The sequence below is a fragment of the Ipomoea triloba genome, chromosome 5 (genome assembly GCF_003576645.1).
Source record: "Ipomoea triloba cultivar NCNSP0323 chromosome 5, ASM357664v1".
NCBI lineage: Eukaryota > Viridiplantae > Streptophyta > Magnoliopsida > Solanales > Convolvulaceae > Ipomoea > Ipomoea triloba.
In genome coordinates, this window is record NC_044920.1 from 30,843,992 (window position 1) to 30,856,975 (window position 12,984).

At 31.1% G+C, this 12,984-nt stretch overlaps 1 long non-coding RNA gene across 1 annotated transcript; it reads right to left on the reverse strand.

The window, feature by feature from the left end:
• Window positions 1–5,883: 5,883 nt before the first annotated feature.
• LOC116020641 lies at window positions 5,884–11,547 on the reverse strand. Its single transcript, XR_004098819.1, has 2 exons — window positions 11,403–11,547; window positions 5,884–5,995 (listed from the first exon to the last, which is right to left on the reverse strand). It is a non-coding gene; the product is annotated as an uncharacterized LOC116020641 (long non-coding RNA).
• Window positions 11,548–12,984: the final 1,437 nt, after the last annotated feature.

Consider the following 12,984-nt stretch of genomic DNA (forward strand, 5'->3'; position numbering starts at 1 on the left):
TTCTTCATCTTCCTTCTTTTTTACTTTGATAGTCATTGTGCAGTTGTGCTAATTAATTAGTCATTAATCATCAGACCAAGATTCTGATGTCAATTTGTCTTCAATGGATAGGGCAAAGGGAAAATTTTAGGTGGTTATTAATTGGCTAATCCATAACCAGTCAACAAAAGGGCAATGTCAAAAAATCTCATGTGTACTGTACCAATAGCAATTTGTCTTCTACTGGTATTCGTGGACTTTATCAGTTTATCCCATGGGGCCATTATCTTTGTAACACACCTAGTTACGACAAATTAAACTATTAAAGTCCAGCTGGAAACGAATGCCGTGCACATTGTTAATGATATTTATGTTAAATTTTATGACTCAATAGCTAGTTTACTTTTTGAGTACTAATAACTAGTTTACTTATTGATGATAACATTAAAGAATCGATCAAGATATTTTCTTATAAGCTGTTCATGTATTGCTTAGAGAAGTTGATTCTTGACGAGTTGTAAGGAGTAGTTTTTTAATCTTCAAATTTCATTGTTGATTTTTTGACTTTAGACTATGTTGATTAATTGAAATACTTACCTTTAAAAAAAAAAAGTGTGAGGAGGAGATGAGAGAAATAAGAAAGAAAAATATGAAAGGTGTTTGAAGTGAAATAAATGGGCATATTTTAAAAAGGATCGTCAAAAATTGTAACTTTTAAATCATTTTAATAAGAATTATAAATTCCAATGGAGTTTCTTAAATTAAAAAGTCTGATGTCAATTTTTCTTCAATGGCCAGGGCCCAGGGAAATTTGCGGGTGGTTAAACATCGACCAATCAACAAAATACAAGAGGACCAATAGCAAAGTATGATGTGTAATAGATCAACAGCAGAAGCAGCCTGGTCCTCTCAAGATATCATTTGCTGGGTGTGACTGTGCCTGGCAAATTATGCTATTAACGCACGTCCACATTCTAAGGTGTACTCGGGCATATGTTCACAAATTTAGAATTATATTCACAATTTTAAATTTTAATATACAAAATTATATTACTCAATATTCATAATTTTTTAATTCTATATTCACAAATTTGTTATATAGATTCAAAAATTGTGTTATATTATTGAACATAGAGTTATGAAATTGTGAATATAGAATTATGAAATTATGAACAAGCTATGAAATTGTAAAACTCTGAACATATAGTTATGAAATTGTGAATACGGAATTATGAAATAATGAACATGGAGTTATGAAATTGTTAACATGGATTCGGGTCCACCTTGCCAGGTGGACCTAGGTCCATGGCCTAACAGCTGACTATGCCTAGGCGTGTATTCACTAGTGCGTAGGTGTTTGTGTTTTGCCGGGGTCTCCTCCCCACCTTTGATCTAAAATAAAAAATAAAAAATTAATTCTCAAAATATATTTGAAAAAAGAAAAGTTTAAAATGTTAAAAACGTAGTGCTTTTCCTACATTAAAAATTATGTGCGAATTCAAATACTATAATCATATTTTAAGTTGTAAAAGTTTTAAAATATGTTAGTAAGGTCATTTCCAATTCAAAAAACTAAATTTTACATTAAAATGAATATTCTCAATATATTATTATACCATTTTTTCATCTCCAATTCATTTATACCAAAGTTTATTCCTTCACTAAATTAAAACTTTAATTATTTTAATATGCAAGTGGTTGAACAAGACACACCAAGTAGCACTTGCGTTTCTCATACACGGCGACCGTGTGTGTACACTAAAATTTTTTTTTTTTTTGGACGACAGAGTTAATCATGCAAGTAGAACTTATGTTTTTTATATTTTAAAAGATCGCATAAAATTAAACTTTTAAGAGTTTGCATGGTGCATGTACATAGATAGGAATGGCAACAAGTAAGGTATTTTTGAATATCCAACCTTCTTGAATTCTAATAACAGGTTTGAATAGTGACTAATTGGGTCTTGGACTAGTTCAATCAGGTATTTAAAAAATAAACAAATAAATAACCGTCACCGGATACGCATTTAAATATATATTTATATATATATATACGCCGTTATATATTTATACAGAGTATATTACTGTATTAGGTTTGTTTGACCTGTTAAGGTGCATGTACGCACTGGCGGAGCTACAGTGGGGGCAGCTGCCCCCACTCACCCCACCCCCACCCCCACCCCATATATAGTCTTTGTATGTATATATGTATATATAGGTCACGTTTTAGATATAAGTATATTGAAACAAATAAATATATACGAATGGTTACTTAGCTGAGTTGGTAGAGGCGCGTATACGGTTTTGGTAAGGTTGGTGGCTTTCAACCAAATTTTAATGTATGTATACATAACTTTTAAAAAATTAATAATGAGATGTGTAATGTATACATAACTTTTTTAAAAATTAATAATATGTGTAACTTATAATATGTTCTCAAATTAATTATGTTTCAAAAATTAAATAATGAGATATGTAATTTATAATATGTTTTCAAATTAATTATGTTTCACATTTTGTTATGCATATTTTTATAAAGTTTTAATGTGGTTTATTTTTCGCTTATGTCCAACAATTTTTATGATTATATTTCTTTAAATTTTTTTTAAACAGTTTCTTCAAAAAAATATTTTTATAAAATTAATGATGAGATGTGTAATTTATAATGCGTTTTTTATTTGAATTATTTTATCAAATTAATTCTGTTTCATATTTTGTTATAAATACTTTTATAAAATTTTGATGTATTTTATTTTTCGCCTATATCAAACAATAATGAGATGTGTAATTTATATTGACTATATTTTGCCCCCACTGAACAAAATTTCTGGCTGTTTAGTTTAAAATGTGATATATCTTTCCTGTTGCGAAACGACTAAAAATTTTGCATACATGGTGCCGTGCAAAATATGATTATGACGTGTGAAAGTCTGATAGAAAACTTTTATGATCCCTTTCTCACAATCAATGCAAGTGGATCCTAGGGGCTCCACTTCTAACTTAGAAAATAAGTTGTAAGAAGTCATAACATCACTATAACATATAAAAGCTCAGTATAATTTGCCCAAGACTTTTTCCGATGGCATTTCTTTGTACCTTGTGCTTTTATTGATGTGCTTTGCAAACAGAATGCCATATTTGCCCTTGCCGATGATCGACCTTCCAATTTCAGGCTGCTNAATACCGCAAGTTACGGGAAAATATGTTAAGAGAACTTGTCTTAGACTAATGCTTTAATTATTGTAGTCACGGACCTTTCTTTTTTGAAAGTGCTTTTCTGAGTGCACATAAAATGCAGCCTTTCTTCACGAGTTTGAACACCATAATATACCTCAAATTCCCTGAAACCTTCGAATTCTACACTGCTTTGCAACCTGTGAGTTCATAATTATTTATATTCATCTGCTTCATTAGACAAATTAAGTAGACCATCTTTATTCTTTTGAAGCACTTTTACAGTAACTTGCCACTTTCATGGTGTGAAATAGGTTACATTATTTGCTTTTCTCAGTGCAGGAAAAACCTTCTTTTCAACGTACCTGTAAACAGCGGCATGGCTTGCATCCATTCTGATAGGTGAGAATTCTACGCCGCTTCACAACCTGTGAGTCTAAAATTATATCTTATGTTGCGAAAGTTAAGTTATGTTCTTGGTAAATCATTTTCTTTATGAACTGGATATGTTTGGGAAAAAAACAGAGAAAGAACCTTCTGTTATATCATTATTATTAATTTAATGTATACTAAAATACATCTTCACATTACAAATGTAATTCTACGTCGCTTCACAACCTGTAAGTCTAAAATTAAATCTTATGTTGTAAAAGTTAAGTTCTGTTGTTGGTAACTCATTTCCTATGTCAACTGAATATGTTTGGAAAAAAAAATTAGAGAAAGAACCTTTTCCATATCGTTATTATTAATTTAATGTATACTAAAATACATCTTTACATTAGGAATCTACATATACAAATATTTCTAACATATATCTTGCACATGACAAAAAATGTATATAATCTATAACTGCATATATTACAAAGAACAATACGCGAATATCCAAAAGAGACAGAATATAAATTCAAACTGGCCTTCAAAATATATGATAAAGACAACATCAAATAACTAGCCAAACCCATCCACGGCAACAGCAAGGTGAATATGAGCTCCAACAAGGAATGAGGGGTAAAGAAAACAAAAAAAAATTATTCTATTTACTTCTCTGCCGAACGAAATGTTAGGGAAAAATGAAAGGAAAGGGTTTGCCCGGATCATCTTCTAATAATACATTAGACAGAAATATAGTAGGAGAATTCGGTACAATAAACATGTACATCAATAATAATAGCAAAACATAAATTGGCAAGAAATAATTCAAAAATAACAATATATTCCGAATATAAATGAGAAATCTGAAAATAACAGCCCGGTAATGGAAATGGAAACAGTAATGGAAAAACCCAAGTCGTATATAACACAGTTTCCTTAAAACCAATTCGCTACCTCCCATGGTGCTAGGAGCGTTGTAGTGTCGGTCTCCCAGGATAAAATGAATTACAATAATATAGTTGAGCACTCAATCTATATTATTTTCGGCGAACTAGAACAAGGATTGAACACAATGCCTTAATCCCAAAAGTTTGAAGGATCAAACCAAAGAAGAAGAAGAATGCAATGGAACCCAAATAATTTGATTTCTTCTTTCCTTCTTCACTGCCGAAGGAATAGAAGTAATTCATCAAATAATATTTCTTTTCTGACTCATGTGTTGCTCTTCAACACTCAACTATCTTGGATTACTCAACCATAACTTGTGAATTAATCCAAATAGTAGTAGAAAGAAAGAAATCAGAAGAAAAGATTTTTACCTAATCTTTCTCTTCTCTCTGCCGAAAGGCAGCTTCTATCCACTTCATCCCTTTAACTCCCACTTCACTCTTTTAGCATAACCCATATATATAAATATGATGGATTCTTGAAGAGGAAAAGACAAAGATCATTGATGGAGTCAACCATGGGGGATGGTGATCCGGCGTGAAAGAGGGCAAAAGCAAAGGTGGTGGGAGACAAAACATTACCAATTCCAATAATCTCATCTTTCCACCAAATAATAATAATAATAATAATAATAATAATAATAATATAATAATAATAATAATGATAAAATATTATTATTATAATAAAGCATTATTAAAGTGATCTAATAGGTATATTTTGAGAACCAATTTCTCATTCACCTATTTTCTACTTTATGTGTACAAAATATTAATTTCTTCTACTAATTAGAAGAAATCGAATTCACATTTATCCGATTTGGTATATTTTGAGAATCAATTTCTCATTCACCTNGTTCTGTTGTTGGTAACTCATTTCCTATGTCAACTGAATATGTTTGGAAAAAAAAAATTAGAGAAAGAACCTTTTCCATATCGTTATTATTAATTTAATGTATACTAAAATACATCTTTACATTAGGAATCTACATATACAAATATTTCTAACATATATCTTGCACATGACAAAAAATGTATATAATCTATAACTGCATATATTACAAAGAACAATACGCGAATATCCAAAAGAGACAGAATATAAATTCAAACTGGCCTTCAAAATATATGATAAAGACAACATCAAATAACTAGCCAAACCCATCCACGGCAACAGCAAGGTGAATATGAGCTCCAACAAGGAATGAGGGGTAAAGAAAACAAAAAAAAATTATTCTATTTACTTCTCTGCCGAACGAAATGTTAGGGAAAAATGAAAGGAAAGGGTTTGCCCGGATCATCTTCTAATAATACATTAGACAGAAATATAGTAGGAGAATTCGGTACAATAAACATGTACATCAATAATAATAGCAAAACATAAATTGGCAAGAAATAATTCAAAAATAACAATATATTCCGAATATAAATGAGAAATCTGAAAATAACAGCCCGGTAATGGAAATGGAAACAGTAATGGAAAAACCCAAGTCGTATATAACACAGTTTCCTTAAAACCAATTCGCTACCTCCCATGGTGCTAGGAGCGTTGTAGTGTCGGTCTCCCAGGATAAAATGAATTACAATAATATAGTTGAGCACTCAATCTATATTATTTTCGGCGAACTAGAACAAGGATTGAACACAATGCCTTAATCCCAAAAGTTTGAAGGATCAAACCAAAGAAGAAGAAGAATGCAATGGAACCCAAATAATTTGATTTCTTCTTTCCTTCTTCACTGCCGAAGGAATAGAAGTAATTCATCAAATAATATTTCTTTTCTGACTCATGTGTTGCTCTTCAACACTCAACTATCTTGGATTACTCAACCATAACTTGTGAATTAATCCAAATAGTAGTAGAAAGAAAGAAATCAGAAGAAAAGATTTTTACCTAATCTTTCTCTTCTCTCTGCCGAAAGGCAGCTTCTATCCACTTCATCCCTTTAACTCCCACTTCACTCTTTTAGCATAACCCATATATATAAATATGATGGATTCTTGAAGAGGAAAAGACAAAGATCATTGATGGAGTCAACCATGGGGGATGGTGATCCGGCGTGAAAGAGGGCAAAAGCAAAGGTGGTGGGAGACAAAACATTACCAATTCCAATAATCTCATCTTTCCACCAAATAATAATAATAATAATAATAATAATAATAATAATATAATAATAATAATAATGATAAAATATTATTATTATAATAAAGCATTATTAAAGTGATCTAATAGGTATATTTTGAGAACCAATTTCTCATTCACCTATTTTCTACTTTATGTGTACAAAATATTAATTTCTTCTACTAATTAGAAGAAATCGAATTCACATTTACCCGACTAAATCGGAAGTGAAGTTCTCATATTTTATACCACAAAATAGTCACTTAAAATGCAATATTATTATAAAATTTTCCAACACAAAAGAAAGAAGAGGAAAAAAACTGGGTAATTCTTATCCTATTCTCCTCTACTGCCGAATGAAATTAATAAAGATGAAAGTTTATGTGGAGATACTATATTAAGTGGAAATGAGAATTCTTATAAAAAAATTGTAAATTAGGAAAAAAAGTGCAAAGCTGCCAAAAAAAATTTTGAAACGCACATGCGTATGCTGCCTGCCTGCCTCCATAACTTTTTGTTATACATCACTACAATAATAATAAATGTAGGAACCAAACACCAAAATAAATATTTATTGATTTAACTTTTGAATAATCTAATATAATAACAATTTAAAATGATTAACAAAAAAAACAACAATGAAAAGTATATAAGTATTTATAAGTATTAGTAAAATCTACTTTACGTATTTTATTTTAATAAATGTTGCAACCCAACACCAAAATAAATATTAATTGATTTAACTTTTGAATAATTTAATTATAATTAAAATTTAAAATGGTTATGATACAAAAACTTAATGACGTATGTTTATTTTATTTATTTTTCGATTCAATTTAATTATATAGTTATGATGAAAATAACTGAAAAAATAATACAAATATTAAATCAATTATAGGTTTATAATTCAAATAACAAAAAAAAAAGTATAGGAAACAAAATCTGCTTTAAAAAAAACGATAAGACAAAAGAAACAAATGTTCAAAATTTATTTTGTTATTGCATAGGATAGTGGATGATGAGCCAGAAATTTTTTTTCCAACGAATTTTTTAACCATGTTCATTTGTTGATATTCTTTCAAAAGATAATCTTAATTGGCTTGACCCAAAAAAACTAGACCTAACCAAATAGGCAAATACAACCAAGCCATCCCAATTTTAGACCGATGCAAATAAATCAACCATAAACCCGATCCACATATGAGCACGTCAGCACCCATTTATTCGAAATTATTTACTCCATGCAGCACAATAATCAGGATGTGTAGGATTCAAATTCCAAATTTCAAATTCCAAGTGCACAAATAAAAATGAAGATTTTCCATGAGAATTATTTCCTTCTTGCTCCTTTATTTGTGTTGCAAGTAGGCAACCATCCAAAATTCTAAAGTAAAACAAGGATTGGATTTATCAAATGAAAAATGTAGGTTTATGCATGATTGAACCGGTGTGGAAATAAACAAATGAAAGTGGGATACAAAGCATGCATTTACAATTCAAAAAACTCTCCTCCCATGATCTCAGACAATATAATACTAATAAAAAAAGAATATAATATAATATAATTGTTATCTTGGTATTATAATAAATCGTTACTATAGTGATGTAATGGGTACATTTGTAGAATAAAATTCCCATTCATCCATTTACAACTTTATCTATACAAAATATCAATTTCTCCTACTAATTCAGGAGAACATGAATAAACTTTTACCCGATCAAATCAGAGGTCAATTTCTCATATTTGATATCACAAAATATACATTTCAAATGCAATATTATTACCAAAAAATAACAATTGGTTACTGCATCTATATTGACTATTGTTTTAAATAACATTAATTTTTAAGTTCTATTTTTTTCTGTACATTATATTGGTTTGTTTCCGTTACGTTTACGTTTTGTTAATTTTAATTTTGCTTCTGCGTGTTTAGCAAATATAGTTATTTATGATTGTTCAGTGCTTAGAGTTATGAACAACCGATTAAGAGGTCGTACAAGATTTACGCAAGATGAATTGCGTGAGCGTAAAAGAAATAAAAATAAAGACGCATGGAAAAAATTGTCCCAACAAAATCAAATAGGCGAAACATCAAACAATCATAGTAATGCCTCTGTGGATGACCAATTGGCGATTTCTTCAGGTGTGAAATGTCATCCATTTACGCATTTTTGTTCAAACGTATTTGAAAGAACAAAAATCGATTTATTAGTTGGTGTTGACTTTTTTTTATTCTCATTTTTTCCGCTCGTGCTGCGGCCAACAAAATGTCATGCGCTTTTGACATTTGGAAATAAAACACACATGAATACAATTGTGTAATCAGCAGGCGCATTGCAAAATGATGCAAAAAACACATTTATGTTATCCGCGATTCCTGATTGTATTTATTGTGGAGCGAAGCGACTTCAATATGAACCTCCTGGATTTTGTTGTTGTAAGGGTGAAGTTGTTCTTGTGGCGAACGGAATGCCACCGACTTTAAAGGCATTATACACCAGCCCTGATAAGAGCTACAATAATTTCCGTTCGTGCGTTAGGACTTACAACAACACATTTGCTTTTACTTCGCTTGGTATTCATAACTATGAAAAAGATTTGTGTAGGAGAAATAAAGGCATTTATACTTTCAAAGTGCAAGGACAAATTTACCATTTTATAAATGACTTATTGCCTGATGGTTGTCCCCCCCGCAATCTACAACTCTATTTTTACGACACTGATCATGAAGTAGAGAATAGAGTTAGCAAAGTTGGTCATTTAGATGAGAAAATTGTCTCAGATCTTATCGAGGTCATGTCTCACAACCCATATGCTAAATTCTTTCGGAGTCTTAAGGATCTTGTGCATTCTGATGAGTTTAGCATTTCGCTGCAATCATGTCCTTCGCTTGACCAGAGGATTTATAATGCACCAACAACTTCTCAAGTTGCTGCAGTGTGGATTGAAGATTTTGAGGGCTCTGGAGATAATAGGAACATAAGGGTATACGCACACAGTGGTCGTGCTCAGAATATCCAATATTATTATGGTTGTTATGATCCATTACAGTACCCTTTGTTGTTCCCATTCGGTGATGCTGGATGGCATGAGGGTATTGAACGAGTTTTTCCAAACAATACTTCAACTCGCAATACATATGCCAGTGCATTGTATATCAATGCTAATGATGTATCAAATGTTGAAGAATTACTTCAAGCTGAGGAAACCGTATTCCGAGAAAGGAAAAAACGGCGTTCAGTATCTTGCAGGGAATATTACGCATACAAATTTCAAATGCGTTCAGGTGACACATCATTATTACTACATACTGGCAGACTGTTTCAACAATTTATTGTTGACATATATATCAAGGTCGAAACACAACGTCTTGATTATTTTAGGAAGAAACAACAACTTTGTAGGTCAGAGAATTTTCAAGGGTTGGTTGACAGTGTCAGTACCGGTGCGGTATTTGGTAATGATGTTGGTCGCAGAGTTATCTTACCTTCGTCGTTCATTGGAGGACCTAGGGATATGCGTGGGCGATATATGGATGCGATGTCACTTGTCCAAAACTTTGGTAAACCAGATTTTTTCCTAACTATAACATGCAATCCAAATTGGCCAGAAATTAAACGTCTTTTGGAATTCAATGACGAGGCACATAATAGGCCAGATTTGGTTGCAAGAGTATTTCATGCTAAATTGCAAGAATTAAAGAATGACATTACAAAAAAACATTTCTTTGGTGAGATTTCTGCATACACATATGTGATTGAATTCCAAAAAAGAGGTCTTCCACATGCTCATTTCCTTATTATTCTCAAAAACAAATCCATGATGTCGTCGTCTTCTTTTGTTGACGAATACGTGTGTGCAGAAATCCCAAATAAGGAAACGCAGCCAACGTTGTATGACCTTGTAAAAAAACATATGGTTCATGGCCCTTGTGGTTCTCTTAATCAAACATGTCCTTGCATGGTCCAAAAGAAATGCCAAACTTCACCCTCTTGCAAAAGCAAGTACCCTCGTTCATTCTGTCCTGAGACTAGGTTTGATGATGACTCATACCCTATTTATAAGAGGCGAAATACCTCTTTTTTTGTTCAGATTAAAGGGTTTAAGCTTGACAATCGATGGATCGTTCCGTATAATCCTCAATTATTGTTGAAATTTGATTGCCACATAAATGTTGAGGTTTGTGCAACCATTAAGTCTGTCAAGTATATATACAAATATATTTATAAAGGCCATGATAGAGTTCGCATGTCTTTGGCTGATAACATGAGCGATTATGTGATTGACGAGATTAAAGAATACCAGAATGCACGATGTATTTCTCCCCCTGAAGCTGCATGGCGAATATATGGTTTTGCAATAGCCGAGCTAAAACCCGCTGTTATTCAATTGCAAGTGCATTTGGAAAATTCCCAATATATAAATTTTTATGGACATGAAAGAATAATTCATATTGTTAGTAGGGAAGAAGCATGTCGTACCATGTTGACAGAATTCTTTTCTATGAATCTAGCAAATGAATATGCGAAAATGATGAATTTGCTTTATGTTGAATTCCCTTGCCATTTTGTTTGGTGCAAATCAACAAAGTCTTGGAAGCCAAGGAAACAACTGAAGGTCATCGGTAGGCTTGTAACTGTTAACCCAACTGAAGGAGAACGATACTATTTGCGAATGTTGTTGATGAACGTAAGGGCACCCACATCGTTTGAATCCTTAAAAACTATTAATGGTTACTTTGCTGAAACTTTCCGTGAGGCAGTTGAAAAACTCGGACTTCTATCTGGAGATTCAATCATTGAACAATNGCTACCTCCCATGGTGCTAGGAGCGTTGTAGTGTCGGTCTCCCAGGATAAAATGAATTACAATAATATAGTTGAGCACTCAATCTATATTATTTTCGGCGAACTAGAACAAGGATTGAACACAATGCCTTAATCCCAAAAGTTTGAAGGATCAAACCAAAGAAGAAGAAGAATGCAATGGAACCCAAATAATTTGATTTCTTCTTTCCTTCTTCACTGCCGAAGGAATAGAAGTAATTCATCAAATAATATTTCTTTTCTGACTCATGTGTTGCTCTTCAACACTCAACTATCTTGGATTACTCAACCATAACTTGTGAATTAATCCAAATAGTAGTAGAAAGAAAGAAATCAGAAGAAAAGATTTTTACCTAATCTTTCTCTTCTCTCTGCCGAAAGGCAGCTTCTATCCACTTCATCCCTTTAACTCCCACTTCACTCTTTTAGCATAACCCATATATATAAATATGATGGATTCTTGAAGAGGAAAAGACAAAGATCATTGATGGAGTCAACCATGGGGGATGGTGATCCGGCGTGAAAGAGGGCAAAAGCAAAGGTGGTGGGAGACAAAACATTACCAATTCCAATAATCTCATCTTTCCACCAAATAATAATAATAATAATAATAATAATAATAATAATATAATAATAATAATAATGATAAAATATTATTATTATAATAAAGCATTATTAAAGTGATCTAATAGGTATATTTTGAGAACCAATTTCTCATTCACCTATTTTCTACTTTATGTGTACAAAATATTAATTTCTTCTACTAATTAGAAGAAATCGAATTCACATTTACCCGACTAAATCGGAAGTGAAGTTCTCATATTTTATACCACAAAATAGTCACTTAAAATGCAATATTATTATAAAATTTTCCAACACAAAAGAAAGAAGAGGAAAAAAACTGGGTAATTCTTATCCTATTCTCCTCTACTGCCGAATGAAATTAATAAAGATGAAAGTTTATGTGGAGATACTATATTAAGTGGAAATGAGAATTCTTATAAAAAAATTGTAAATTAGGAAAAAAAGTGCAAAGCTGCCAAAAAAAATTTTGAAACGCACATGCGTATGCTGCCTGCCTGCCTCCATAACTTTTTGTTATACATCACTACAATAATAATAAATGTAGGAACCAAACACCAAAATAAATATTTATTGATTTAACTTTTGAATAATCTAATATAATAACAATTTAAAATGATTAACAAAAAAAACAACAATGAAAAGTATATAAGTATTTATAAGTATTAGTAAAATCTACTTTACGTATTTTATTTTAATAAATGTTGCAACCCAACACCAAAATAAATATTAATTGATTTAACTTTTGAATAATTTAATTATAATTAAAATTTAAAATGGTTATGATACAAAAACTTAATGACGTATGTTTATTTTATTTATTTTTCGATTCAATTTAATTATATAGTTATGATGAAAATAACTGAAAAAATAATACAAATATTAAATCAATTATAGGTTTATAATTCAAATAACAAAAAAAAAAGTATAGGAAACAAAATCTGCTTTAAAAAAAACGATAAGACAAAAGAAACAAATGTTCAAAATT